The sequence below is a fragment of the Gorilla gorilla genome, chromosome 5, assembly GCF_029281585.2.
Source record: "Gorilla gorilla gorilla isolate KB3781 chromosome 5, NHGRI_mGorGor1-v2.1_pri, whole genome shotgun sequence".
NCBI lineage: Eukaryota > Metazoa > Chordata > Mammalia > Primates > Hominidae > Gorilla > Gorilla gorilla.
In genome coordinates, this window is record NC_073229.2 from 48,459,481 (window position 1) to 48,486,329 (window position 26,849).

General features: G+C 47.3%; 1 long non-coding RNA gene across 1 annotated transcript; it reads left to right on the forward strand.

Moving 5' to 3' along the window:
* The first annotated feature begins 928 nt into the window (after positions 1 to 928).
* LOC134758663 (uncharacterized) lies at positions 929 to 25,912 on the forward strand. Its single transcript, XR_010134097.1, has 4 exons — positions 929 to 1,055; positions 22,774 to 22,955; positions 24,972 to 25,039; positions 25,509 to 25,912. It is a non-coding gene; the product is annotated as an uncharacterized lncRNA (long non-coding RNA).
* Positions 25,913 to 26,849: the final 937 nt, after the last annotated feature.

Below are 26,849 nucleotides of genomic sequence, written 5' to 3' on the forward strand. Positions count from 1 at the left end.
CTCCTGCCTCAGCCTCCCGAGTAGCTGGGGTAACAGGTATGTGCCACCACGGCCAGCTAATTTCTTTATTTTTACTAGAGACGGGGTTTCACCATGTTGGCCAGGCTGATCTCCAACTCCTGACCTCAAGCGATCCGCCCACCTTGGCCTCCCAAAGTGCTGGAATTACAGGCATGAGCCACGGCGCCCGGCCTATTATTATTATTATTTTATTTCGAGACAGGGTCTTCCTCTGTCACTCAGGCTGAAGTGCAGTGGTGCAATCTCAGCTTCCTGCAACCTCTGCCTCCTGGGCTCAAGCGATCGATCCTCCCATCTCAGCCTCTCAAGTAGCTGGGACTACAGGCGCATGCCACAAAGCTAGGCTAATTTTTTTTTGTATCTTTTGAAGACGCAAGGTTTTGCTGTGTCCAGCCTGTCTCCAGGCTGGTCTTGAACTCATGAGCTCAAAGCAATCTGCCCACCTTGGCCTCCCAAAGTGCTGGGATTGCAGGTGTGAGCCACTGCACTCGGCAGCAGGTGTTTTAGATTGGGCTACCTTGAAGCAGAACCTGGGGTGGGGACTTTTGTTCAAGAGATACACTGCGGGAGGCTCTCAGGAGAAAGACTGAAGAAAACAGGATAGGGAAGGGAAAGAGGCTAAGCAAGGATGTGAGCTTCAGCCTGAGCTCATGGGGAAGCTCAGGGCAGCAAATTGCACCAGTCAATTGCACTTGGAGGCATGGGGGCTGGCGTTTTGTAGATCTGCTTTAAGGTCAGGCAGCCACTGGGAGTCTGTCCAGAGTGTGTGCAAGGGAGGAGGGCTTGGCTCCTGTTTGGCCCAGGGCAATTCTCCAGAAAAGGGGACAATTGTGTGTGGTTATCAGCTGATATTCCCAAAAGCTGGAAAGTGAGTGGACTCACTGGTGAAAAGGACCTGAGCCCAAACAGTGTCCATGATAGTGAATCCATTTTGGTTGTGCTGGATTTGAGGTGGCAAAGAAATAAGGAACTGGCATGTGACTGCGGGAAATTGGAGCTACCAGACAGGAGTTCAGGTGAAAAGATAGGACTAGGTATGTAGCTATTGGAGTGGGGGACTTCGGCGCACAGATGATAGGGTTTTTTGTTTGTTTGTTTGTGAGGGTTTTTGTTTGTTTGTTTGTTTGTTTGGAGAGAGGGTCTTGCTCTGTAACCCTGGCTGGAGTATAGTGGCATGATCATAGCTCTTTGCAGCCTTGACCTCCCAGGCTCAAGAGATCGTCTCACCTCAGCTTCTTGAGTAGCTGATACTACAGGTGTATGTCACCACTCCCAGCCAATTTTTTAAACATTTTTTTAGAGACTGGGGGTCTCACTGTGTTGCCCAGGCTGGTCTCAAATTCCTGGGCTCAAATGATCCTGCTGCCTCAGCCTCCCAAAGTTTTGGGATTACAGGTGTGAGCCATGGCACAGGCCTAGATGATAGTTTAAACAAGAGGGAATTGGTATATTTGTCACTTTGGGGGTTGCTGGTGGCCTTTGAAGGAAGAGTTTCATAGCAGGACAGAGTACAAAACCATATGGTGACGTGAGGTCTAGTAACGCTTTCCACAGTTAATGTCCTTCCATTCTGACTAACTCTTAACACCTCTAGGGTACTTTCTCCTTCGACTTATGTGCTGCTCGTTCTGGCTTGTCCTCTGTGTTCTGGTTATTTTTTGCTGTCCAACAAATTGCCTCAAAATTTTGTGGCATGAGACAACCCTTTATTACGTTCACGGATTCTGTGGGTCAGGAATTTGGACACACCGCAGTGGGGATGGCTTGTCTCTGCTCCATGTTATCTGGGGCTGCAGCTGGAAGACTCAAAAGCTGGGGGACTGAAATCGTCTGCAGACACTTTGCAGTGGATGCTGGCGGTTAGCTCAGGGACCTCAGGGTTTCTACCTGTGGTCTAGTTAGAGTTTCTCTTGCATAGTGGCTGGGTTGCTGTGAGGGAACCAGGCATGAACTGCTTTTTTTTTTTGAGGCGGAGTTTCACTCTTGTTGCCCAGGCTGGAGTGCAGTGGTGCAGTCATGGTTCACTGCAGCCTTGACTACCCAGGCTTAAGTGATCCTCCTGCCTCAGTCTCCCTGGTAGCTGGGGCTACTGCCAACATGCCTGGCTGATTTTTGTATTATTATTATTATTATTTTGTAGAGACAGGGTCTCACTATGTTGCCCAGGCTGGTCTCCAACTCCTGGGCTCAAGCAATCTGTCCATCTCAGCCTCCTAAAGTGTTGGGATTACAGGTGTGAGCCACTGTGCCCAGCTGCATTCTTTTTATAACCTCATCTTTTTTTGATCTGCATCACTTCCCTCCTACCCTATTGGTCAGAGTAGTCACAGCCCCACTCCCATTCAAAGAGAGGGAACATGGCCCCTACCTGGCGTGTCAGTCACGGGACAAGGAGAGCAAGTGGAAAGGGGCACCCAACTTTGGAAAATACCATCGGCCACACTCTATCGGAGCCTCCATTTGCTTTTCATGAGTGGCCTTCATTTATTTAGCTGTCATTGGGTCAACAATAACAGCAACTTGAGGAACCTCCTGAGGGCAGGGATCAGGCCTGTTACGTTTGTTTACTTTATCTTTATATCCTGAGCATTGGCCCAGGAATAAGTATCTGTGGAAGGATGGGATCCTTCTAAGTCTCTCATCTATTTTTCATACACTGCATCATTTAATTCTAAACTAGCTGTCATTACCATTTCACAATTGAAGAAACTGAGGCTTAGAGGCGCAAATGGTCTCTCTCAGATGACTCAGGTCTTCTGGGTTGATGTGGCTTTTATTAAGAACTTGTTGTCTCCAACAGCAAATAACATTCCTAGGGGCCGGGGCTGTTTCTTCAAGACCCCTGCCTCTGCACCCTGGTAGCAGCACAGGCCTAGCTGTAGGGCTGTGGACAGCGTGCCCTCGGCTGCTTACTGACTGGTTGGCATTTGATACATATGATGATTTAATATGAAGATTTAGTGTGATTTTGCATCTCTTCATGGGAGCAGGGTCAGGACCAGGTCCTGTTGTGGAATTCAGCTTTGGGGCTGGGTAGAAGACGGGGATGAAGTTGCTCCTCATCTCTGTGCCCTGGCTATGAGCAGGCAGCACCTGGGTCAGGAGTGTGAGGTGAGTGGGTGATGCTAAGGAGGGTTCAGGTGGAGCAGTCAGCCTGTGCTGAGTAACTCCCCTGGAGGGGAAAGGGGAAGTGGTGGAGGCAGTTCCTGTAGGCCCAGCTCAGAGCGGAGAAGGGAGCCAATTACCACCTCCTCCCCAAGTCACATCCCAGCCCTGGGAATACTTCACAGGCTCCGGGGAAATCCTGGCCAAGTGGCAGAGTGGGTGGTGGGGTGCTAATCACTCATGATCAGGAGTGGGTGGGGGCGGATCTTAGAGCTTGCATCAGGCCTCAATTTTCCAACTCCTGCCTGTGATCCACCCCCTCACCCACTGCACACCACCAACCAACCTTTGACTTTATCTCTTTAGTTGATTTCTCAGAGATTGCAGATCAGGAAGGGCCTGTGGAAACCACAGCTTCCACTTCCGCTGTGGGGGCAGAAAGCATGGGACAATCTAACCCTTTCGTGCCTGGAAAGTAACAAGGAGGACTCTGCCCTTACCAGGTTCCCAAGGTCCTGTACCAGCCCCACAGGGACTGCTGAGGGGAGCTTTTTCTCTCTGGTTCCTCATCCTCTCCTCTACTCAGGTGTAGGCTGTCCCTGCCTAGTTGGTCTGACAGTGGCTCCCTGCGACTTCTCATATCACCTCCGACTCCCCAGCCTCACCTCCACGGGCCCTGATGCACTGGCTTCGGCTGTGTCTTTTGTGAGTCATCCTTGCTGCTTTGTTCCAGCCCCACTGATGGGCCTCCTGCCCTCCTCCATGCAGGACTTAGTCACCGCTCGTGTCATCAATCCCTCTGGAATGCACCCCCTCCTCCAGACACCCATGCTCCCCACATCCTTTATTATTTTGTTAAAACTAGCAATGCCCCCCCCAACCCCCATGATTAAAATAGTACATGTTTGTTGTGGGAAATCTGTAATATGCAAAATATACACAAAAGAGAATAAAAAGCACCAATAATTCCATAACCCAAATTAGCTAACATTACATTCTGGTGGATTTCCATCTGGCATTCTCCTCGCCAGAACTCCTTCCAGCTTCAGGCCTTCATGTGTGCTTATTGCTTCTTTTACCTGCAGTCGTGCTCTCTGTCTCTCCCCTCCTTCAATCTGTGAGCAAATCTACTCATCCTTATTATTTTAAGGGTCATTCTTTCAGAGAAACCTTCCCTCTACCCCCAAGCTAGTCTCTTTATTACACACTCACAATACCCAGTACTTTTCCTTGTAGCACTCACAACTAGAAATAAATAATCATTTCTGTGCTCTTGTGTTTAATGTCTGCCTAGCTACCTGACGTAAGGTCTGTGACTGGTTTTCTTGTTTACTCTGATGGCCCTAGAACCCATCACAGTGCCCTGTACTCAGAAAACATACATCATACCCAGATGCCTTCCCGGAATAACCATGTGCCTGTCTTCCCAGCACTTACAATAATCAATTTAACAAATATAATTAATCAATTACTATGTGCCTGGCTTGGTTTCAGGTACAGGATACCAAGCGAAATGACCCAGTTCTTACCCTCGAGGAGGTCTCAGTCTTTTGAGGGAGACAGATCAGTAATGGAAGCTTTCTAATGTACAGCTAAGTATACGGTGATCAATAGTGTTAGGTAAAGTGTGGAGGAGAGGTCCGTGAACAATCCTGGGGAGGTGACACCATTGTTTTATCTTGTTAATGCATTTACTTCACAGAATCACAGGATAATGGAATTGGATGGCATCATGAGATCAGCAGGCCCATCTCTTCCTGTACAGATGAGGAAACTAAAGTGGTGAAGGGGAGTGAAGCCACTTAGCCAAAGCCATTGGGTGACAGATCTGGGAATAGAACTTGGATCTTTAGATTCCCAGCCCAGGGCTCTTTCCACTGTACCTAGGGGCCTTTGGACTCCCCCTCCTCTCTCCTCTTATTCTGTTAATCCCCAAGTCCTTTGATTTTCCCCATGAAGGTCTCTCCAATCTCTCCACTTTTCCTCATCCCCACATCACCAGGCTCTAAGCCTCCAACATCATCTCCAGCCTGAGCACCTACCCTCACCTCCTACCTCATCTCTCTGCTTCTAGTCTTGCCCTGCTCAGATCTTCTCCACTCTGCAGCCAGAATGAGCCTCACAGATGTACGCATGTCTGTCCCTGGCTTAGAACTCCAGTGGCTTCCCACCAGGCTTTTAGAAATATACTCACAATTCTTATATGGTGTATTAGTCAGCTCAGGCTGCCATAACAAAATATCCTAGAAGGGGTGGCTTAAACAACAGAAGTTTATTTCTCACAGTTCTGGAAGCTGAGAAGTCCAAGACCAAAGTGCTGGCAAGGTCAGCTTCATTCAGACTTTCAGAGTCCTCTTTTCTTTCTTTCTTTTCTTTTCTTTTCTTTTCTTTTCTTTTCTTTTTTTATTTTTTTTGAGACAGCATCCTGCTCTGTTGCCCAAGCTGGAGTGCAATGGCGTGATCTCGGGTTCAAGTGATTCTCCTGCCTCAGCCTCCCGAGTAGCTGTGACTACAGGCGCCCGCCACCACGCCCAGCTAATTTTGATACTTTTAATAGAGACGGGGTTTCACCATGTTGGCCAGGATGGTCTCGATCTCTTGACCTTGTGATCTGCCTGCCTCGGCCTCCCAAAGTGCTGGGATTACAGGCGTAAGCCACCACGCCTGGCCTCTTTCTTTTTCTTTTCTTTGTTTTTTTGAGACAGAGAGAGTCTTGCTCTGTCACCCAGGCTAGAGTGCAATGGCATGATCTCGGCTCACTGCAACCTCTGCCTCCCAGGTTCAAGTGATTCTCCTGTCTCAGCTTCCTGAGTAGCTGGGATTACAGGTGCCCACCACCACGCCTGGCTAATTTTTGATTTTTAGTAGAGACGGGGTTTCACCATGTTGGCCAGGCTGTTCTCAAACTCTTGATCTCAGGTGATCCACCCTCCTCAGCCTCCCAAAGTGCTGGGATTACAGGTGTGAGCCACCGCACCTGGCCCAGAGTCCTCTTTACTTCGTTGTAGGTGGCCGCCATTTTGCTCTGTACTCACATGGCCTCTTTGTGCATGTGGGGAGAGAGAGCTCTCTTGTGCATCCTGTTCCTTTTATAAGAACACCAGTCCCATCAGATTAGGGCCTCACCCTCAGGACCTCATTTAACCTGAATCACCTAAAAACCCTATCTCCAAATATAGTCGCATTGAGAGTTAGGGGTTCAACATATGAATTTGGGGGGACACAATTCATTCCATAGTGTAGGGTCCACTGGGCCTTTTTTGGTCGAGCCCACCTTACCAGCCTCTTCTAAACCCAACTCCCCTCTCTGTCTGTACGCTTTTATATCTTGGAATTTTTTTGGTTCCTCCGACTTGTCTGGATCTCTTGTAGCTCAGGTTCCCCCTCCCCCTGCTCTGATGTTTTTATATTTTCATCATTTTCAAGTCTCAGTTTGAACATTAGCTTCTAGGAGAGGCGTTCCCTGATCTGCATCCTGTGTTAGGTCCTCTGGCTATACATGCCTATGGTACCCTGAACTCCACCTTGTGTAAGAGTCACCACCTCAGTCCTGTGTGTTTCATATCTGTCCTTCTGAGCTCCACAAGCAGGAAGATCTCTGTGTGGTTGGTTGCAGTATCCCCAGGGCTAGCACAGTGCCTGGTGCCTACTAAGGAGTCAAGATTAGCTTTTATTGGTATGTGCTCAATACATTTCCATTGACCTGAGCTGTCCTCAGAGAGTATATGTATTTTGTTGTCTAATTTGGGTTGAAATCTCTCAGAAGGGTCCTGTCTGTTCCTTACTTGAAATCTCCTATCCCGTGCCCACCCTGGGCTCCTTCATTCAGGAAACATTCCCATAAATGATTATTAACTGATCTCCCTACAACTTTCCCAACATGTATCACATTTGAAGGAACAATCATATTTAAAAGAATATGTTACATAGCAGGACAGTTTATTATGAATGTCATGTAACAACAATCTATTGAGAATTAAAAAGAAACGAAAGTGTTCTTCTCCTCTCCCACCTCTGGGCAACCAGGATTTCATTTCTTTGAAATTGTGGATTTCCTGACCCCCGAGGTGTTTGGCTTTTTGTGTATGTTTTAGAAGGAACAGAAAGAATCAGGCTGGGTGGGGCTGTAAAGGAAACCCACCCTAAGCAGGCCTCGTTTTGGAAGAGCTGGAAAGATACCTGTGGTGCCGGATGGTCTGAGAGTACAGGGTGTGAGGGCAGGAGCCTACTTCTTGGTTGACTCTTAGACTTCCATGGACTCAGGGAAAAGAGAGAGGGTGCAGGCTGGGCACAATAGCTCATACCTGTAATCCCAGCACTTTGGGAGGCCGAGGTGGGCAGATCACTTGGGGTCAGGAGTTTGAGACTAGCCTAGCCAACATGGTGAAACCCCGTCTCTACTAAAAATACAAAAATTAGCTGGGCGTGGTGGTGGGTGCCTGTAATCTCAGCTACTCGGGAGGCTGAGGCAAGAGAATCGCTTGAACCTGGGAGGCGGAGGTTGCAGTGAGCTGAAGTCATTCCACCGCACTCCAGCCTGGGCAACGAGAGCAAGACTCTGTCTCAAAAAAAAAAAAAAAAAAAATCAGAATGGTGGTTAGTTTGGAGTGAGGTGGGCAGGAAAGAAGGTGCTACATATTGACTGCAAGGGAAACAAGGGAGACTCCTGGGTTGAAGCTATCTTGTCTAGATGGTGGTTAAATGGGTAAATATAAATGTAAAAGCTCATTGGGTTTGTTTCCTGCTGATAGCCAATTAGTTAATTAATTAATTAATTAAATTTAAAAAAACTAATTGGGGCCAGGTACAGCGGCTCATTCCTGTAATCCCAGCACTTTAGGAGACTGAGGCAGGAGGATTGCTTGAGCCCAGATGTTCAAGACCAGTCTGGGCAACATGGTGAAACCCTGTCTCTGCAAAAAATACAAAAATTATCTGGGCATAGTGGTGCACGCCTGTAATCCTAGCTGCTCAGGCTGAGGCAGAAGGATCACTTGAGCCCAGGAGGTTGAGGCTGCAGTGAACCATTATCATGCCACTACTCCAGCCTGGGCAACACAGTGAAACCTTGCTTAAAAAAAGAAAAGAAAAGGAAAAGGAGAAAAACATCAAACTGCATACATTTTTAAAATTAAAAAAGGAAACAAATTACTGACACATGCAATGACTTGGATGAATCTCAAAGGCATTACGCTGAGTGAAAAAAGTTCTCAAAAGTTACAGACTGTATGATACCATTTATGTGACACTTTTGAAAAGATAAAACGATAGCAAGAGACTAGATCAAAATAGCAAAATAGCAGGGAGTTTGTCGGGGGCAGGAAAGAGGATGGGACTACAAAGGGGTAGCCTGAGGGAGTGTTTTAGGCAGTGGAGCTATTCTGTTTCAGTGGTGGTGATTACACGATCGATTGTGGTGATTACATGAATCTTTACACATGTGAAACTCATAGGACTGTCCACTGAAAAAAATCAATTTTACTTTATGTTAATTTTTAAAATAAAATTATTTTTAATTAAGAAGAGGCCTTCTAGCCCCTCAATAGCGCAGAGGAATTCCTGAAAGGAGGCGCTAAGGAACTGGCTACCCTGGAAAAGGCATACCACCTTCCCCGCCTTGCCCTGTACCAGGCCTGGGGATCTTCCTGGGCCCTCTGTGGTTCTCACTCTCCTTCCTTGTCCTCCTGCTGGGCCAGAGTGACCCACACATCCCCTCCTTTAGCATCTAAGTCTTGGGGTCTAGGAAGCCAGTGTGCTTTGCTCACTCCTACGTCCCCGGTCCCTGAGACACAGGTACGAGGTGGTTGCTCATTGACAGAGTGAAGGAATGTTCTAGCACCAGGCCTGATCCGTCTTGGCACACTCCACACGCTATTCTATGTTTAGCCTCCTTTCCAGCTGCCCAGAGGACACGCCATAGCTGGGAGACATCACTGTCGAGGTGTGGGTCACAAGCTCACCCCTCCCATGAGGCAGGGTTACCAGCTGTCCTATCGTTTGAAGAATTTAGCAATCTGAGTTTATTATTGCTGTCATTCTAATTTTGAAATACATTTTTATTATACAAGAAAATCTGTTCAATTAAAAAAAAACAGTTAAAAAAAAAAGGGAGATCCAGTCCCACTTCCCAGACTCATAACTGTTACTAGATCCTTCTCTATCTATCTAGAAACATTTATGTGAAGGTAGGCATGTATGTCCACATATATGCAACAGATATGATTGCCCCACAGCTCCTGGGCTACAAGTAATATCTTGTTTCTTTGTGGACTCACTCAAATAAACTCTGGGTCCAGCCCTGCCCACCACTGACTGGAACTCCAGTGTCAGACAGTTTTCAGGCTCCCTCCCTCATGTCATACAAGATGCCCAGACTGATGCAGTACTGATGAAAGGGAAGAGTCTGTTCCTCTGGCCACGTGGTCAGCACTTGCCAGCTGCTTGCCCAGGTCGGTGGGGACCATTATGAGTCAGGCTGCTGGTGGGGTGTGGTGGCTCACGCCTGTAATCCCAGCACTTTGGGAGGCCAAGGTGGGTGGATCACCTGAGGACAGGAACTCCTGACCTAAGTGATCTGCTCTCCTTGGCCTCCCAAAGTGTTGAGATTACAGGCGTGAGCCACTGCGCCTGGCCTATTCTGACTTCTGTTACCATAAATTGGTTTTGTCTGGTGCAATTGTGGTGCAAGTTTTATAACCCACCTGGTTTTGTCTTGGGAATTAGAAGTCTCTCAATGTTTTGGAGAGAGATTCTGATGCCCCTCACCAGAAGTCATGCTCTGGGGCCAGTGAGCAAAGATGGGCTTCTTATCCTTTTTCTTCCTGGGTTCCAGCAAGCCAAGCCTCACAGCAGTGTCCAAAAAGTTGGTAGAAAAGGCCTAATTTTTTTTTTTTTTTTGAGGCAGAGTCTCGCTCTGTCACCCAGGCTGGAGTGCAGTGGCGCGATCTCGGCTCACTGCAAGCTCCGCCTCCCGGGTTCCCGCCATTCTCCTGCCTCAGCCTCCCTAGTAGCTGGGACTACAGGAGCCTGCCACCGCGCCCAGCTAATTTTTTTTTGTATTTTTTAGTAGAGACGGGGTTTCACTGTGTTAGCCAGGATGGTCTCGATCTCCTGATCTCGTGATCCTCCCGCCTTGGCCTCCCAAAGTGCTGGGATTACAGGCGTGAGACACCGTGCTCGGCCTTTTTTTTTTTGAGACAGAGTCTTGGTCTGTTGCCGAGGCTGGAGTGCAGTGGCACCATCTCAGCTCACTGCAACCTCTGCCTCCTGGGTTCAAGTGATTCTCCGGCCTCAGTCTCCCAAGTAGCTGGGATTACAGGCACACACCACCTCGCCCAACTAATTTTTTGTAGTTTTAGTAGAGATAGGGTTTAGCCATGTTGGCCAGGCTGGTCTCGAACTCCTGGCCTCAAGTGATCCGCCCACCTCAGCCTCCTAAAGTGCTGGTATTACAGGCATGAGCCACCGTGCCTGGCCAGGCCTAGCATCTTAAAAACCCAGTGGAGGGGAAGGTCACAGTCCTAGGAATCAAAAGGCATGGGTTCAGTTCCTCTCTCTGATATTTGCTGCATGTTCTTGAACAAACTATGTAAACTTCTTGAGCCTCAGCTATTTCATCAGTAAAGTGGGAACAGTAACATCCACTGTGATTATCAGACCTATTTTTAAATACTTGAGGTCCTCTTTCCTTCAAAGGATGTAAGAAAATTGAACTTTGCCACTCCATTTAAGTCCTACCCACTAATCCAGGCATGGCTACGTGACTTACTGAGGCCAATTAAAATGGTGCCTTCTGGGTGGAAGTTTTAAAAGCTAGTGTATGCTTTTCCACATTTTTTTTTCTCCTTCAACTATAGTAATTGGTGATATTCCACATAGTGGCTGCTCTGTCAACCTGGGTCCTGGAGTTAGGACAATGACAGCTCAGAGCAGAGCCTCGGCCAACCCACCATGGATATTTGGCAGGAGAGTCAATGAAGCTTTGCTGCATAAAAGCCATTGAGATTTGGGGGTTGTTTGTTACTGAAGCATAACCTAGCCTGCTTGGTTGATATACCACATTACACATTTATTACTAAGATTATGTGAAGTAAAATGTTTGGAACTTCTTGGTACATAATAAAGCTGATTTTCTTCCTTTCAGACTCTCCTTTTTTCTTTCTAAGAGTCATGAACCCAGGGATACTTTTTTTTTTGAGACAGAATCTTGCTCTGTTACCCAGGCTGGCGTGCAGTGGCGTGATCATAGCTCACTGCAGGCTTTCCCTCCTGATCTTAAGTAATCCTCTCCCACCTCAGCCTTCCGAGTAGCTGGGATTGTAGACATACCCTCCCATACCCAGCTGATTTTTTTATTTTTTGCAGAGACAGGGTCCCACTATGTTGCCCAGGCTGGTCTTGAACTACTGGGCTCAAGTGATCCCCCTGCCTTGGCCTGCCAGAGTGCTAGATTACAGGCATGAGCCACCGCACCTGGCCCCCAGGAATGTTCTTACCAGCTTCTAACCCTGGCTAAAGGGCAATAGAACAGAGAGCCACTCAACCACAAAAGAAAAAGGAAGAAGAAAGGATATAAAGCAACAAAGGTACAGAAATGTAATACAGAGGAAAGGAAAAGAAACAAAGTGATAAAGAAGGCGAGACAAAGTATAAAAACAGGGAAGAAGGAGGTACAGAGGGCCAGGCAGGGTGGCTCACGCCTATAATCCCAGCAATTTGGGAGTCCCAGTCAGATGGATCACCTGAGGTCAGGAGTGCAAGACCAGCCTGGCCAACATGCTGAAACCCCGTCTCTACTAAAAATACAAAAATTAGTTGGCCTTAGTGGTGCAGGCCTGTAATCCTAGCTACTTGGGTGGCTGAGGCATGAGGATCGCTTGGAACTGGGAAGCAGAGGTTGCAGTGAGGTGAGATTGCGCCACTGCACTCCAGCCTGGGCCACAGAGTGAGATTCTGTCTCAAAAAATAAAATAAAAACAAAAATAAAAATAAAAAAACCAAACCAAAACAAAACAAAAAAACAGGTATAGGGGATGTCTGAGGCATAGACAGAGGTGATTCTCAGAAAAACAAAAGAAAACAAAAGGAAAAACCACCGAGGCAAAGGGAAACTGTATTTCTTGGAATTGTTGGCCCCAACCCCAGGCAAACAACATTTTCCCTTAAGACAAATGAACAAACAAACTTTGGCAAATAGAGCTTCTGGGTGTGCATTTATCAGTCTTTCCACTCGGTTTACTGAGCGCCTACTCTGTGCCTGACATTGTGCTTGGGCTGGCTTTACAGGGGCAAGCAAGACCTAGTGCTGGCCTCTGCCTTCAAGGAGCCCCTAGACTGGTGTGAAACACACACAAGAACAGTTGGGATTCAATCTGGCTTGTGCAATGATGGAAGTGCCAGGAGGAATTAAGGGAAGAGAAGGGGAAGCAGGCCCTGCAAAGGGGCTTTCTGGAAAATTTGAGCCTGAGTGTCTTGAAGGATAACTAGGAGTTAGCAATGGCAAGGTTTGTGAGGAGAAAGAGGGACCACGTTGGGCAGAGGGGCAATAGAAGCCAGGTAGCTGCAGGTAGTTTGGGGTTGCTGGAGCCTTGATGAGAGGCTGTGGGCAGCAGGAGATGAGGCTGGAGAGGGATTCAGGGGCCTATCACAGAGATTCAAATGTTAAGATGCTGGTCTTTAAGTGGATGGGCTCGGTGATATTTGGGCTGTTATGTGGGGAAGTGACATGGTCAGATTTTTAGCTAAATTGCTCTGCCTGCCATGTGGACAGTGTGTTGGGGCAGCATTTCTTTGCATGAGGTCTCTGGGGATTGGGCTGAATACCCACCCAGCCCAGGGCCTGCAAGTGGACAGGATGGCCTCTGGAAGAATCATCCTAGCCGCTGCTTCATCAGTGTCTCAGGGGAGTGATGGCTATCTGCGGTGGTGGCGTTGCGGTAAAAGAATTTACCAGCCGGGCGTAGTGGCTCACGCCCATAATCCCAGCACTTTGGGAGGCCGAGGCGGGCGGATCACCTAAGGTCAGGAGTTTGAGACCAGCCTGGCCAACATGGTAAAACTCTGTCTCTACTAAAAATACAAAAGTTAGCTGGGCACGGTGGTGGGTGCTTGTAATCTAATCTCAGCTACTCGAGAGGCTGAGGCAGGAGAATTGCTTGAACCCGGGAGGCGGAGCTTGCAGTGAGCCGAGATTGCGCCATGGCACTCCAGCCTGGGTGACAGAGTGAGACTCCGTCTCAAAAAAAGAAAAAAAAAATTTACCAAGGCAGTTGTAGGTAGAGAAAGGCAGATTTATTACAGTAATTAGGAAAACGCCAGGGTAGCAGGGAGGTAACTTGCATTTTTTTGTCAGCTGGGATGTCTGGAAAGTTGAAGTGTTTGATGGTAAGCAGGAAGTTTGTGAGTTCTGTTATCTGAGTAGGAGCTGGGGCTTGTAAAGCAGCCAACAGTTGAGCCTGCCTTTTGGCTCCATGTTTGTTTTTTTCTTAGTCTTGTCCTCCTTATTTTGTTCTTGGTTATAAAGACTGAAGAGGCTAATTTGGTAATTTTCTGCATAGGGGTCATGCTGTGTTATACAAGAAAATTAGAAGTTTCTTTTTGAGAGTTTGGCGGTAGAATTTGTCACAATTCTTTACAGCCTAGAGGCAAGTTTGCAGGAACGGACGGGGTTTGCTCCATGGTGGGACTGGAAAACATGCCGCTCTGGGGCAATGTCAATCAGGGACATGAACTGCACTTTTCTTGGGGGGGCATCTCACTGAGATGAACAGAGGGTTCCAGTTACATCCACAGAGGGACTTGGATGCACTTTCCAAAGGGGGCATCCCACCAATTAGAAAAGACCTCCTGGCCGCTCAGGGGCCTCATGCTGGATGGCCAGTCCAGGCACTCACTTATGCTGGGTGATCAGCCCAGGTACGAGGAAAAAGAAGGGTAAAGGAAGATCTCTACCTGGTCTTGGCCCAGGAGGTGGGGTGGGTAAGAGAAGACTCACCGTTCTGAGGCTGTCTGACATCACCTGATTTAGCAAGGCCCAGAACAGGATGGCTGGCTGACTCCATAGGTTAATTTAGAGTGAGAAAGAGAGCGTCTGAGTTACCTAAAACATGTGTGAGTTTGCCCCGAACAAGCTTCTGCTGTCAATTGTTTCACATACAGGGATGAGGGACTTGCAATTAGAGAAGATGGGAAACAGCCTTTCTCCCTTCCAGGCAGGGCAGCTAGCCCTGTTCACTCTGGGCCTTCAGGCAACACTGGAGAGTGGCCCTGACCAGTTACCTTTGATTGCCAGAGAGATACTAGAAGCTGGTTGCTGAAAGACTGAAAAAAGAAAAAAAGTCAGGTCACTCACCTAAACCGGGCAATGATGATCAGATGCTTCCACATGGACAGACACCTTTCAGTCTCACTGGAGTGTAGCTCTGGCCGGAGACCTGCAATTGTCTTTGTGCTTAGATGCTGTCCTTCAAGGGTCCCGAGTTGGGAAAGGGAAAGGAGAGAGAGTCCCTGTATGGAGAGGGAGAGTTCCCTGTATGGGCCACCAAAATGTTTCAGGGGAGCAACGGCTATCTGGGCTGGCAGCTCAGGGGTAAGAGAATTTACCAAGACAGTTGTAGGTAGAGAAAGGCAAATTTATTAGAGAAAGTAGAAAAACAGGAGAGCAGTGGGCAGGAGAGCAACGGGCAGGCCAGCAGAAGAGGAGCTGACTGCAAGGAAACAAAGGCTTGTTGGAGATTTTGTAGAATGGCTGTTAGGCTGTAGAGTGTTATGTGCAGTACTGATTATGCCAGGGTAGCAGGGAGGTAACTTGCACTTTTTTTTTTTTTTTTTTTGGTCAGCCAGGGTGTTTGATAAATTGAGGTGTTTGATGGTAAGCAGAAGTTTGTGAGTTATGTACATTATCTGAGCAGGAGGGCCATATGTCTTGGGCCATTTGCCTCATTTCTTTGCTTTCCCCTGGTCCCACCAGCCTGATTCATTTTTTAATTATTACTCAACAGTGAGTGCTGTCACATGCTGGGCATTGTGCTATGTGCTCTATGTGGAGTAACTCACTTACTGTCCCCCTATTCCCCAAGACCATCCTGTGGCATGGGCATTCTTTTTTTTTTGAGATGGAGTCTTGCTCTGTCACCAGGCTGGAGTGCAGAGGTGCGATCTTGGCTCACTGCAACGTCCGCCTTACGGGTTCAAGCGATTCTTCTGCCTCAGCCTCCTGAGTAGCTGGGACTACAGGTGCGTGCCACCATGCCCAATTAATTTTTGTGTTTTTAGTAGAGACGGGTTTTCACCACGTTGGCCAGGATGGTCTCAATCTCTTGACCTGGTGATCTGCCTGCCTGCCTCGGCCTCCCAAAGTCCTGGGATTACAGGTGTGAGCCACCACACCCGGCCAAACATGGGCATTCTTATCCTCATTTTGACTGAGTAACTGGGCACAGAGAGGCCGTTATGCATCCCAATTGCAGAGCTAGGCAGCGGCAAGCCCACTTTCACACAGCGCCAGCTGCCTGGCTCTGGGATCAGCCTGTAGTCACTCTCCATTCTGCCCCCCAGGATCTGCTTCTCCCAGGAAGCCTCTCACAGAGGCAGAATTTTGCATTGGCATCCTGCTTCAAGCTTATGAAATCTTTTATACAGATGACCTCATTCCAGCCTTGCAATAATAGCTTCTGTGAGGTATTATTATTCATAGCTTTAAAAAAGCCAGTTGAAGGAAATCCAGTGATTTGTCAAAGGTCAGAAGTTAGGTGGCCGCTCTCCTGCTCAGACTTACGTTTTCTGACTTGGAGTCCAGTGCTCCGCTCTCACGTTATCTGTCAGCTGACGCTGCAGCCAGCCTCATACTCAACACATCACATGGTTCGAAGGCCAGGCCACTTTCCACTACTACTGAGCTGCCTCCTCTCTAGGAAAATGCTTTTCTGGATTGAGGGAGACAGTCATAGAGAAATGTGTTGTTGGCATCGATTTCCTATGGTTGGGCAATGGCTTCCGCCATCTGGACCAGGTGACGTCAGCTATCTGGATTTCTGCCAGCATTCCCCGGCCCAGGAAACAGACTTCCGGCTGTCTGGGCTCTGAGCCATCTTCGGCCCCCTGGGTGAGTGGGTCTTGCAATTTGCAAAGAGAGGAACTGAAAAGTCAGCTCTCAGGGAAGATTTCACTGTATAAAGTCAGGTAAAAATGCGGAAGAGGCATACTGGGTCAGAGAGACAGGGAGCCCTTCTATCTGAGTCTGGGGCCTTTCTCAGATGAGAGGGGAGGATCTAGTGATCAGACAGGGAGATTGAAGATCTTTGTGACTAAGACTCAAGTCAATTGGGGGTAGATGAGGAGTAAGGTAAGCAAAGCTAAAGAAATCTGGGGAAAGATACACATAAAGATACAAACACAGAGGGTCAAATACTGGCCAAGGATAGAATGTTGATCCCAAAACTCATGCACTTTTCTGTGGACACTAAGACTTGAACAAATCAATAACTTGAGAATATAAGCAGCCCTCTGCCATGTTATACTTTGTTGAGTTATATAACAGTTGGGGGAAAACCTAAACAATGGTACATGTGTTAAGGTAGACAGTTAAATTGTCCCTCCACCACTCCCTGTCTCATTCCCAACCCTGCTCTCCAGGCCAGGCTCATAAAAGTTGTTACTCATTTTAGCCATTCCTTCAGCCAATATTCATCTTATTCATTCTTACAATCACCCTGTGAGGTAAGAGCTATTATTATGCCTTTATTTTGAAAATTGTAGTAAAATAGACATAGAATTTAGCATTTTAACTGTTTGTAAACATACAGTTCAGTGGCATTAGGTACATCCACATTATTGTGCAACCATCACCATCAGCCACATTCAGAACTTTTTCATCTTCCCCCACTGAAACTCCACCCAGCAAACAATACCTTCACATTCCCCACTTTCCTTAGCCCTGGCAACCACCATTCTACTTTCTGTAGAATGTAACCACTTTAGATGCCTTTTATTTTATTTTTTATTTATTTGTTTTTTTGAGACAGAGTCTTTCTCTGTCACCAAGCCAGAGTGCTGTGGCACGATCCTGGCTCACTGCAACCTCTGCCTCCTGGGTTCTAGCGATTCTCCTGCCCCAGCTTCCTGAGTAGCTGGGATTACGGGAACACGCCACCACGCCCAGCTAATTTCTGTATTTTTAGTAGAGACGGGGTTTCACCATGTTGGCCAGGATGTAGGTGCCTTTTATAAGTGGAATAATAGGCTGGGCGCGATGGCTCACGCGTGTAATCCCAGCATTTTGGGAGACCAAGTCTGATGGATCACTTGAGGTCAGGAGTTCGAGACCAGCCTGTCCAACATGGCAAAACCCCGTCTCTACTAAAAATACAAAAATTAGCTGGGCATGGTGCCGTGTGCCTGTAATCCCAGCTACTTGGGAGACTGAGGCACAAGAATTGCCTGAACTCGGGAGGCAGAGGTTGCAGTGAGCTGAGCTCACGCCACTGCACTCCAGCAAGATTCTGTCTTAAAAAAAGTGGAATCGGCTGGGCATGGTGGCTCACAAGTGTAATCCCAGCACTTTGGGAGGCCAAAGTGGGCGGATCACCTGAGGTCAGGAATTCAAGACCAGCCTGGCCAACATTGCGAAACCCCGTCTCTACTTAAAATACAAAAATCAGCTGCGCGTGGTGGTGGGCGCCTGTGATCCCAGCTACTTGAGAAGCTGAGGCAGAAGAATCGCTTCAACCCAGGTGGCGAGGTTGTGGTGAGCCGAGATCGCTCCAGCCTGGGTGACAGAGCAAAACTCTGTCTAAAAAAAAAAAAAAAGGTGGAATCATAAAATATTTTTCCTCTTGTGATTGGCTTTTTTTTTTTTTGTTTTGAGATGGACTTTTGTTCTTGTTGCCCAGGCTGGAGTGCAATGGCACAATCTTGGCTCACCGCAACTTTTGCCTCCCAGGTTCAAGCGATTCTCCTGCCTCAGCCTCCCGAGTAGCTGGGATTATAGGCATGCACCAACACACCGGGCTAATTTTTTGTATTTTTGGTAGAGACAGGGTTTCTTCATGTTGGTCAGGCTGGTCTCAAACTCCTGACCTCAGGTGATCCACCCGCCTTGGCCTCCCAAAGTGCTAGGATTACAGGCATGAGGCACCACGCCCGATCATGATTGGCTTTTATTTCACTTAGCAGGATGTCTTCAAGGTTTATCCACATTGTAGTGCATATCAGAATTTTCTTTTTTAAAAAATATTCCATTATATGTATATATGTATATACAATTTTTTTTTTTTGGGTGGAGACAGAGTCTCCTTCTGTTGCCCAGGCTGGAATGCAGTGGTGCGATCTCAGCCCACTGCAACCTCAGTCTCCCTGGCTCAAGTCAACCTCTCACCACCTTAGCCCCCTGAGTAGCTGGGACTACAGGTATGCACTACCATGCCTGGCTAATTTTTGTGTTTTTGGTAGAGATGAGGTCTCATCAAGTTGCCCAGGCTGGTCTCGAACTCCTAGGTTCAAGCAATCCTCCCACCTCAGCCTCCCAAAGTGCTGGGATTACAGGTGTGAGCTACCACGCCTGGCCACATTTTGCTTATTCATTCATCTATTGATGGACACTTGGATGGCTTCCACCTTTTGGCTATTGTGAATGATGCTGCTGTGAATGTGGGTATACAATTTAATAACACTTATATTGAGATACAATTCACATACTATGTAATTCACCTTGTAAGAGGTGGAGGTTGCAGTGTGGTAAGCCGAGATCATGCCCCTGCACTCCAGCCTGGGGGGTACAAAGTGAGACGCCATCTCAAAAAAAAAAAAAAAAAAATCCACCCTTTAAAAATGTACAATGAAATGTGTTTTTTTTTTTTTTTTTTTTTGAGACAGAGTCTCACTCTGTTGCCCAGGTTGGAGTGCAGTGGCTCAGTCTTGGCTCACTGCTACCTCTGCCGCCCTGGTTCAAGCGACACTCCTGCTCAGACCAGAGTAGCTAGGATTATAGGCTCCTGCCACCGTGCCCGGCTAATTTTTGTATTTTTAGTAGAGATGGGGTTTCACCATCTTGGCCAGGCTGGTCTTGAACTCCTGACCACGTGATCCATCCACCTCGGCCTCCCAAAGTGCTGGGATTATAGGCGTGAGCCGCCGCGCCCGGCAGAAATGGTTTTTAGTATATTCACAGAGTTGTGCAACCATCACCACAATTTTAGAACATTTTCATCACACTCAAAGACGTCCCATGCTCATTAGCAGTCATTTCCGGTTTTACCCCCAATCTCTCCCCTTCCCAGCCTTAAGCAACCACTAATCTACTTTTTGTCTCTATAGATTTGCCTACACTGGACATTTCATATAAACAATCATACAGTATGTGGCATTTTATGTCTGGCTTCTTTCACTTAGCATAGTGTTTTCAGTGTTGTAGCACGAATCAGTACTTTCTTTTTATTGTTGAATACTATTTCATTGTATGGATATACCATATTTTATTTATACATTCATCAGTTGATGGACATTTATACTGTTTCCAAATTTTAGCTATTATGAATAATGCTAGTGTGAACATTCATGTATAAGATTTTGTGTGGACATCCATTTTCTCTTTGGTATACACTTAGGAGTGGAATTTCGAGGTCATTAACTTTATGTTCCATTTTTGAGAACTGCTTTCCAATGTTGCTGAGCCATTTGACATTCTCACCAGCAGTGTATGAAGGTTCCAGTTTCTCCAGTCTGTCTTTTTGATTCTAGCCATCTTAGTGGGTATGAAGTGGTATTTCATGGTGGTTTAGATTTGCATTTTCTTGGTGGTTAATGATGTTGAATATCTTTTTTTTTTTTTTTTTTTTTTGAGACAGAGTCTCGCTCTGTTGCCCAGGCTGGAATGCAGTGGCACGATCTCAGCTCACTGCAACTTCTGCCTCCTGGGTTCAAGCGATTCTTCTGCCTCAGCTTCCTGAGTAGCTGGGACTACAGGTGTGCACCACCACTCCTGGCTAATTTTTTATATTTTTATAAAGATAGGGTTTCAGCATGTTGGCCAGGCTGGTCTCAAACTCCTGACCTCAAGTGATCCGCCCACCTCAGCCTCCCAAAGTGCTGAGTCACCGCGCCTGGCTTGAACATCTTCTCATGTGCTTATTGGTCATTTGTATACCTTTGGAGAAATGTTTATTCAGATCCTTTGCGTATTTTTTAATTGGGTTGTCTTTTTATTATTGAGTTGTAAGAGTTTGTTATAAATTCTAAATATAAGTCTCTTAACTGATACATAATTTACAAATATTTTATCCCATTCTATGGGTCTTTTTTACTTCTTTCTTTCTTTCTTTTTTCTTTTTTTTAATAGCGACAGGGTCTCGCTTTGTTGCCTAGGCTGATCTCAAACTCCTGGGCTCAAGCAATCCTCCTGGCTTGGCCTCCCAAAGTGCTTGGGCTACAGGCATGGGCCACCATGCCCAGCCTATTTTCTTAATGTCCTTTGAAGCACAAAAGTTTTAAATTTTGAAGTCCAATTTATCTATTTTTTTTTCCTGCTTGTGCACTGTGTCATAGCTAAGAAACCACTGCCTAGTCTGTGGTCACAAAGATTTACATCTGTCTTTTCTTCTAAGAATTTAATAGTTTTATCTCTTCCATGTAGGTCTTTGATCTATTTTGAATAAATTTTTGTCTATGGTATGAGGTAAGGGTCCAACTTCATTCTTTTGCATGTGCATATCCAGTGGTCTCAGCATTAGTATGCCTTGTTACGGAGGAATAAATTTTCAGCTTCGTAAGAAAAGGACCATGGGCCTGGCAGGGTTGCTTATGCCTGTAATCCCAGCACTTTGGGAGGCCAAGGTGGGAGCATCACTTGAGCCCTGGAGTTCGAGACCAGCCTGGGCATTAGAGTGAGACCCCGTCTCTACTTAAAAAAGAAAAGGAAAGAAAAGAAAAAGGACTGTGCCCGGTTTTGCTCACCATTATCTTCCCAGGATTCTCTTAGCCCCATGCAAGACACATGCTACATGCTCAATAAATAAAGCCTGAGTGAGTGAACATATGAGTGACTGAGACTCAGTGTGGTTAAATAACTTGCATAGGTCAGTCAGTTGGAAAGTGGCCAGATATGGCTCAAACCCAGATCTTCTCATCTAATTCTTTTTTTTTTTTTTTTTTGAGATGGAGTTTTGTCGTCAGGCTGGAGTGCAGTGGCGTGATCTCGGCTCACTGCAACCTCCACCTCCCGGGTTGAAGCGATTCTCCTGCCTCAGCCTCCTGAGTAGCTGGGACTACAGGCATGCACCACCACGCCCAGCTAACTTTTGTGTTTTTAGTAGAGACAGGGTTTCACCATGTTGGCCAGGATGGTCTCGATCTCTTGACCTTATGATCTGCCTGCCTTGGCCTCCCAAAGCATTGGGATTACAGGCATGAGCCACTGCGCCTGGCCTTCTCATCTAATTCTAATTAAGAGTTTTTGTATAATACTTCAAAGTTTCTGAAAATTTCCTGAGTTACTAAAAGCTCTTTGTCACAGGAAACCATATTTCTCAGGCCGGGGGTGGTGCTCACACCTGTAATCCTAACACTTTGGGAGGCTGAGGTGGGTGGAATACCTGAGGTCAGGAGTTCAAGACCAGCCTGGCCACATGGTGAAACCCTGTCTCTACTAAAAGTACAAAAATTAGCCGGGCGTGGTGGCAAGCACCTGTAATCCCAGCTACTGGGGAGGCTGAGGCAGGGAATCGCTTGAACCCGGAGGCAGAGGTTGCAGTGAGCCGAGATCATGCCACTTCACTCCAGCCTGGGCAAAAGAGTGAGACTCTGTCTCAAAAAAAAAAAAAATAAAATAAAATAAAAATAAAAAATAAAAAGAAACCATATTTCTCCAAAGTTTCATTTGCTGTCTCTGCTGTATGATCCCAATCATTTCATTGTTTGTGAGCAGCAAAACTCAAATCTAGGGAGCCTCATGTCCCTTCTGCTTCTGACTCCTCCCCCACTCGAGCCACAGAGTCAAAGATTCCACTTCCTTCTAGGGTAGTTTTATAGTTGGAAAGTTCTTCTAAATCTCTGACCACAACCTCCTGCTGCAAAATTGTACCATAAATCCCCATGAGTGTTCAGTGTAACCATTGACTATAGGACCTGGTTTGATGTGGGAGGCATTTGGGGCGTGCGGAAAGCTTTATGTGCTCTGCCCTGTACAAAGGGCAGCCTTGGGGCAGCTGATGCCCTTGCTCTGGCCCTGACATGCTGCTCCCTTTTTGAAGTGTGGTTTCTGATTCTGGGTGCAGCTTGCCATATCAGAGGAGAATGAAGCCAGGTGGCATGAACCCCAGGAAATTTTGATGAACTCACCTCTTGGAATGAGGACAAAGGAGAGTCTTGAAGCAGAAAAGAGCTGTGCTCCTTGAAGGGGTCCAGAGTTAAAGCTCACACTGGGGTGGATTGGGTAGACTTACCTGTCCCCTCTTTGACAGTGTTGCATTTGAGCTTCTCCTATTGGGTCCTTTGGAAAGGAATTCTTTGAACTACAAGAAAATTAGGACAGGGTGGGGGCAAAAGAAAATGTATATTGAGAGCTTGCTCCATGTATTTGTTAGGCATTTAATCTAGGTATCTAATTTTATCTTCAAAGTAATCCTGTGGGTTGGTTTTATCAATCCTATTTTGCAGAGTTGGATGCTAAAACTTGCAGTCACACAAGGACCTGAACCTAGAGCTTTTCTAAAGCCCGTACTCTTTCCAGTACCCTGAGCCAGGGGAGCCAGCGGGCAGAAATGACGTGTGAGGTACCCTCTCTCCCTTCACTTCCATGTGATCTGTGACTCATTTTGTCAAGACATCCTGGGTCCCAGGTAAGCTCCAGTGATTCCCCTGAACCAGTGGTGTGCTGGAGCCAGCTCAGACCTGCTAGTGAGAGTGTTAAATATTCAGGAAATTTGCAAGCTGGTTGTTAAACTGTCAGTGGTTGGAAATTGGTCATAGGAGGAAGTATCTACACCACGGAAACTGATAACTGCTACAAATCAGGGATCCCCATCTCCCCCACAAGCTGGTTTGCTAACACATCACCGTCTTTCTTTCTTTTTTTTTTTTTTTTGAGACAGAGTCTCGCTCTGTCGCTCAGGCTGGAATGCTGTGGCGTGATCTTGGCTCACTGCAACCTCTGCCTCCCAGGTTTAAGCAATTCTCCTGCCCGAGTAGCTGGGATCACAGGCACGTGCCACCATGCCTGGCAATTTTCGTATTTTTAGTAGAGACAGGGTTTCACAATGTTGGCCAGGCTAGTCTTGAACTCCTGGCCTCAAGTGATCCACCAGACTCGGCCTCCCAAAATGCTGGGATTACAGGTGTGAGTCACCGCGCCCGGCCCAGAGCACTAACCTTAGGGCCCAGAGTGAGAGCTGAAGAGAACAGGGCCTGCCCCCAGCAGTCACAGAGTTTCAGCTGCAGACTGAGGGAAGACCGATACTATCTATTGGAAAGTGTGTGCACAAAAGAGACAGAAAAGAGGCTGGAGAATATTGATTATTCACACATGAACAAAGTAAGTACCAATGTTATTAATCCCAGGGATTTTGCTGGGAGGAGTTCTGGCTTGTTATTAGGGTCCTTTTCTTTCAGATCAAGAAAAGGGAGATCTAATTCATGAAGAAACTAGAAAAGTGCCCTGGATTGGTGGGAGTGTGGTGGGGGTGGTGCTGCACAACACAGAAGAGGGGAACTTTGACTTTGAGCCTGGGGTCTTGGGATGAAAAGCAGTTTGTGGACCGGATTCCTGACCCTGGGGTTACAGTAGGAATCCCTTTGCCTGACAGGTGATGACCTTCCTCTGGCAAGGTCCCCAGACTCCTAAGGCAGAAGCAATCCTCCCATCTCAGTCTCCCAAGTAGCTGGGACTACAGGTGCTCACCAACACACCTGGCTAATTTTTGTGTTTTTTTTTGTAGAGATGGGGTTATGCCATCTGGCCCAGGCTGGGGTCTGTGAAGAGCAGAGCAACTGTAAGCCCCAGGGAAAAAATCTGCAGAGCTGAGTCTCATGCCACTTTGGGGCACTCCATCTGAGGCCTGGAATCAGAGGCCTTCTGCAGCTTGTGTAGATGCTGCCAAAAGGCTGAGCTCGGTGGCCCATGCCTGTAATCCCAGCACTGTGGGAGGCTGAGGCAGGCAGATTACTTGAACCTAGGAGTTTGAGACCAGCCTGGGCCACATGGTGTACCCCCATCTCTACAAAAAATATAAAAATTAGCCAGGTGTGTTGGTGAGCACCTGTAGTACCAGCTACTTGGGAGGCTGAGGTGGGAGGATTGCCCCAGGGGTTTGAGGCTGCAGTGAGCCATGATCATGCCACTGTACTCCAGCTTGGGCAACAGAATGAGACCCCATCTCAAAAACAACCAAAAAGATGCTGCAAAGAAACAGCAGCCTCCTGTAACAAAATAAGTGGTACATCTTTTGTGACGGGAGCATCTCCCTGGGGAGCGAAGCTGGCGTTGCAGCCCTACCCTGTCCCCAGAGGTTTTTCTGTCCCTTTATGTCTATGAACAAGTACAGCTGAGGCCATCAGCACTGCAGACACCTGGAACAGTCTTGTTAAAACAGGACCTCCCTAAAGGCCAAGAGCTAAGGAAAGAGAAAGTGAAGGACTGAGCAGCAGGTAACCAGAATCGGAGTCATCAAAGGCAACTGCAGGAGTTGCCCCTTCCTGGATCCCTCCCATGGCAACTCCCTGAGTCTGAGAAGAGAAGGTTAGAGACGCATGGAGGTTCCCACCCCTCCTGTGAAAGGCTCCCTTCTGAGTTCCAGGTCCCTATCTGATGACCCACCTCACCTATGCCTGCCTAATACCTGAATGGCCATCTCTTTCAGAGACCACTCTTATTCCCAGGTGTGTGACCTCCTCCTACAGAGTACAGTGGGAAAGACACCGTCTCCAGGTAACCCCAACACAGTGAGGGGTGGAGCGGGGATGTGGTCATTTGTTCCAGGTATTGCTGATTCTCTTGAGGTTCAATCCAGGGCTAGAGATTGTGATTAAAGAGATACCCAGATTGGGTATGCGTGCAAAGAGCAAGAGCTATGAGACCAATGTGACATTTAGGATTAATTAGTCCCTTCCACAGGGCAGGCTGCCACTCACTGGTACAGCTCCTGGGCTGAGCCTGGCAGAGCTCATTAGCAAGGCAGACACTGGAATGTGTGTGCAATGGAGGGAGGCTTAAACTCAGAGGCTGCTGGTTCCTATTAAGCAGAGAGAGGTTAGAACTTAGTGGCACAGAAACTGATATCAGCTAAATATGGGTTAGTCACCAACCCTGCACCATCTTCCCTAACCTTTGAGAAAGTCTTTTCCTACTGCTTGTTCACATCCATTCATTCAACAAACAATTATGAATTTTCTCTTAGGTGCCAGGTGCTACACAAGATACTGGCTAGAGCAGTGAATAGGACAGCCTCTCTCATCCTCATGGAGGTCACAGGACAATGAGAAGAAAGACTTTTTTATTTTTATTTTTTTGAGACGGAGTTTTGCTCTTGTTGCCGAGGCTGGAGTGCAGTGGTGTGATCTCGACTCACTGCAACCTCCGCCTCCCAAGTTCAAGCAATTATCCTGCCTCAGGCCTCTTGAGTAGCTGGGATTACAGGCACCTGCCACCACGCCCGGCTAATTTTTTGTATTTTTAGTAGAGACGGGGTTTCACTGTGTTAGCCAGGATGGTCTCGATCTCCTAACCTCGTGATCCGCCTGCCTCGGCCTCCCAAAGTGCTGGGATTACAGGCGCGAGCCACCGTGCCCGGCCCCACTATTGTTATTTATGTACACCAAATTTATATCCAAAGGGACTTTGATAGTTACAAGAAAAGACATGCAAGTCCAGATATCATTGAACAAGAGTAAAATAATAAATCAAGTAGGAATGGAGGGGAGGATATGCACGCAGCACTAGATAATATCTACGTATAGAGAGGATGAGGTCTTGGAAGATGAGTCTGAAGCCTTTCCTGTTGGAGAGGGGCTCTATGCTCGGCATGCTGACTGCTTTTACCAACCCACCCCCACATCTCATCTTAACCACAAGACAGTCTTGTTCTGGGGAGTTCAGAGCCTTTATTTTTTATTTATTTATTTATTTATTGAGATGGAGTCTCGCTCTGTCACCCCGGCTGAAGCGCAATGGCGTGATCTCAGCTCACTACAACCTTTGCCTCCCAGGTTCAAGCGATTCTCCTGCCTCAGCCTCCTGAGTAACTGGGATTACTCAGTGGTGGCACGTGCCACCAAGCCCAGCTAATTTTTGTATTTTTAGTAGAGATGGGGTTTCACCATGTTGGCCAGGCTGGTCTCGAACTGGTCTCGAACTCCTGACCTCATGAGCTGTCCACCTCGGCCTCCCAAAGTGCTGAGATTACAGGCGTGAGCCACTGTGCCCAGCCCCAGAGTCTTTATTTATTATTTAGAGAGGGTCTCGCTCTGTCACCCAGGCTGTAGTGTAGTGGTGCAATCTTGGCTCACTGCAGCCTTAACCTCCCAGGCTCAAGCAATCCTCTCACTTCAGCCTCCTGAGTAATTGGGGCCACAGGCTCACACCACCATGCCTGGCTAATTTTTTAAAAAAATTTTTATAGAGACAAGGTCTTGCCATGTTGCCCAGGCTGGTCTTGAACTCTTGGGCTCAAGTGGTCCTCCTGCCTCAGCCTCCCAAAGTGCTGGGATTACAGGACATCAGCCACCGTGCCCAGCCCAGA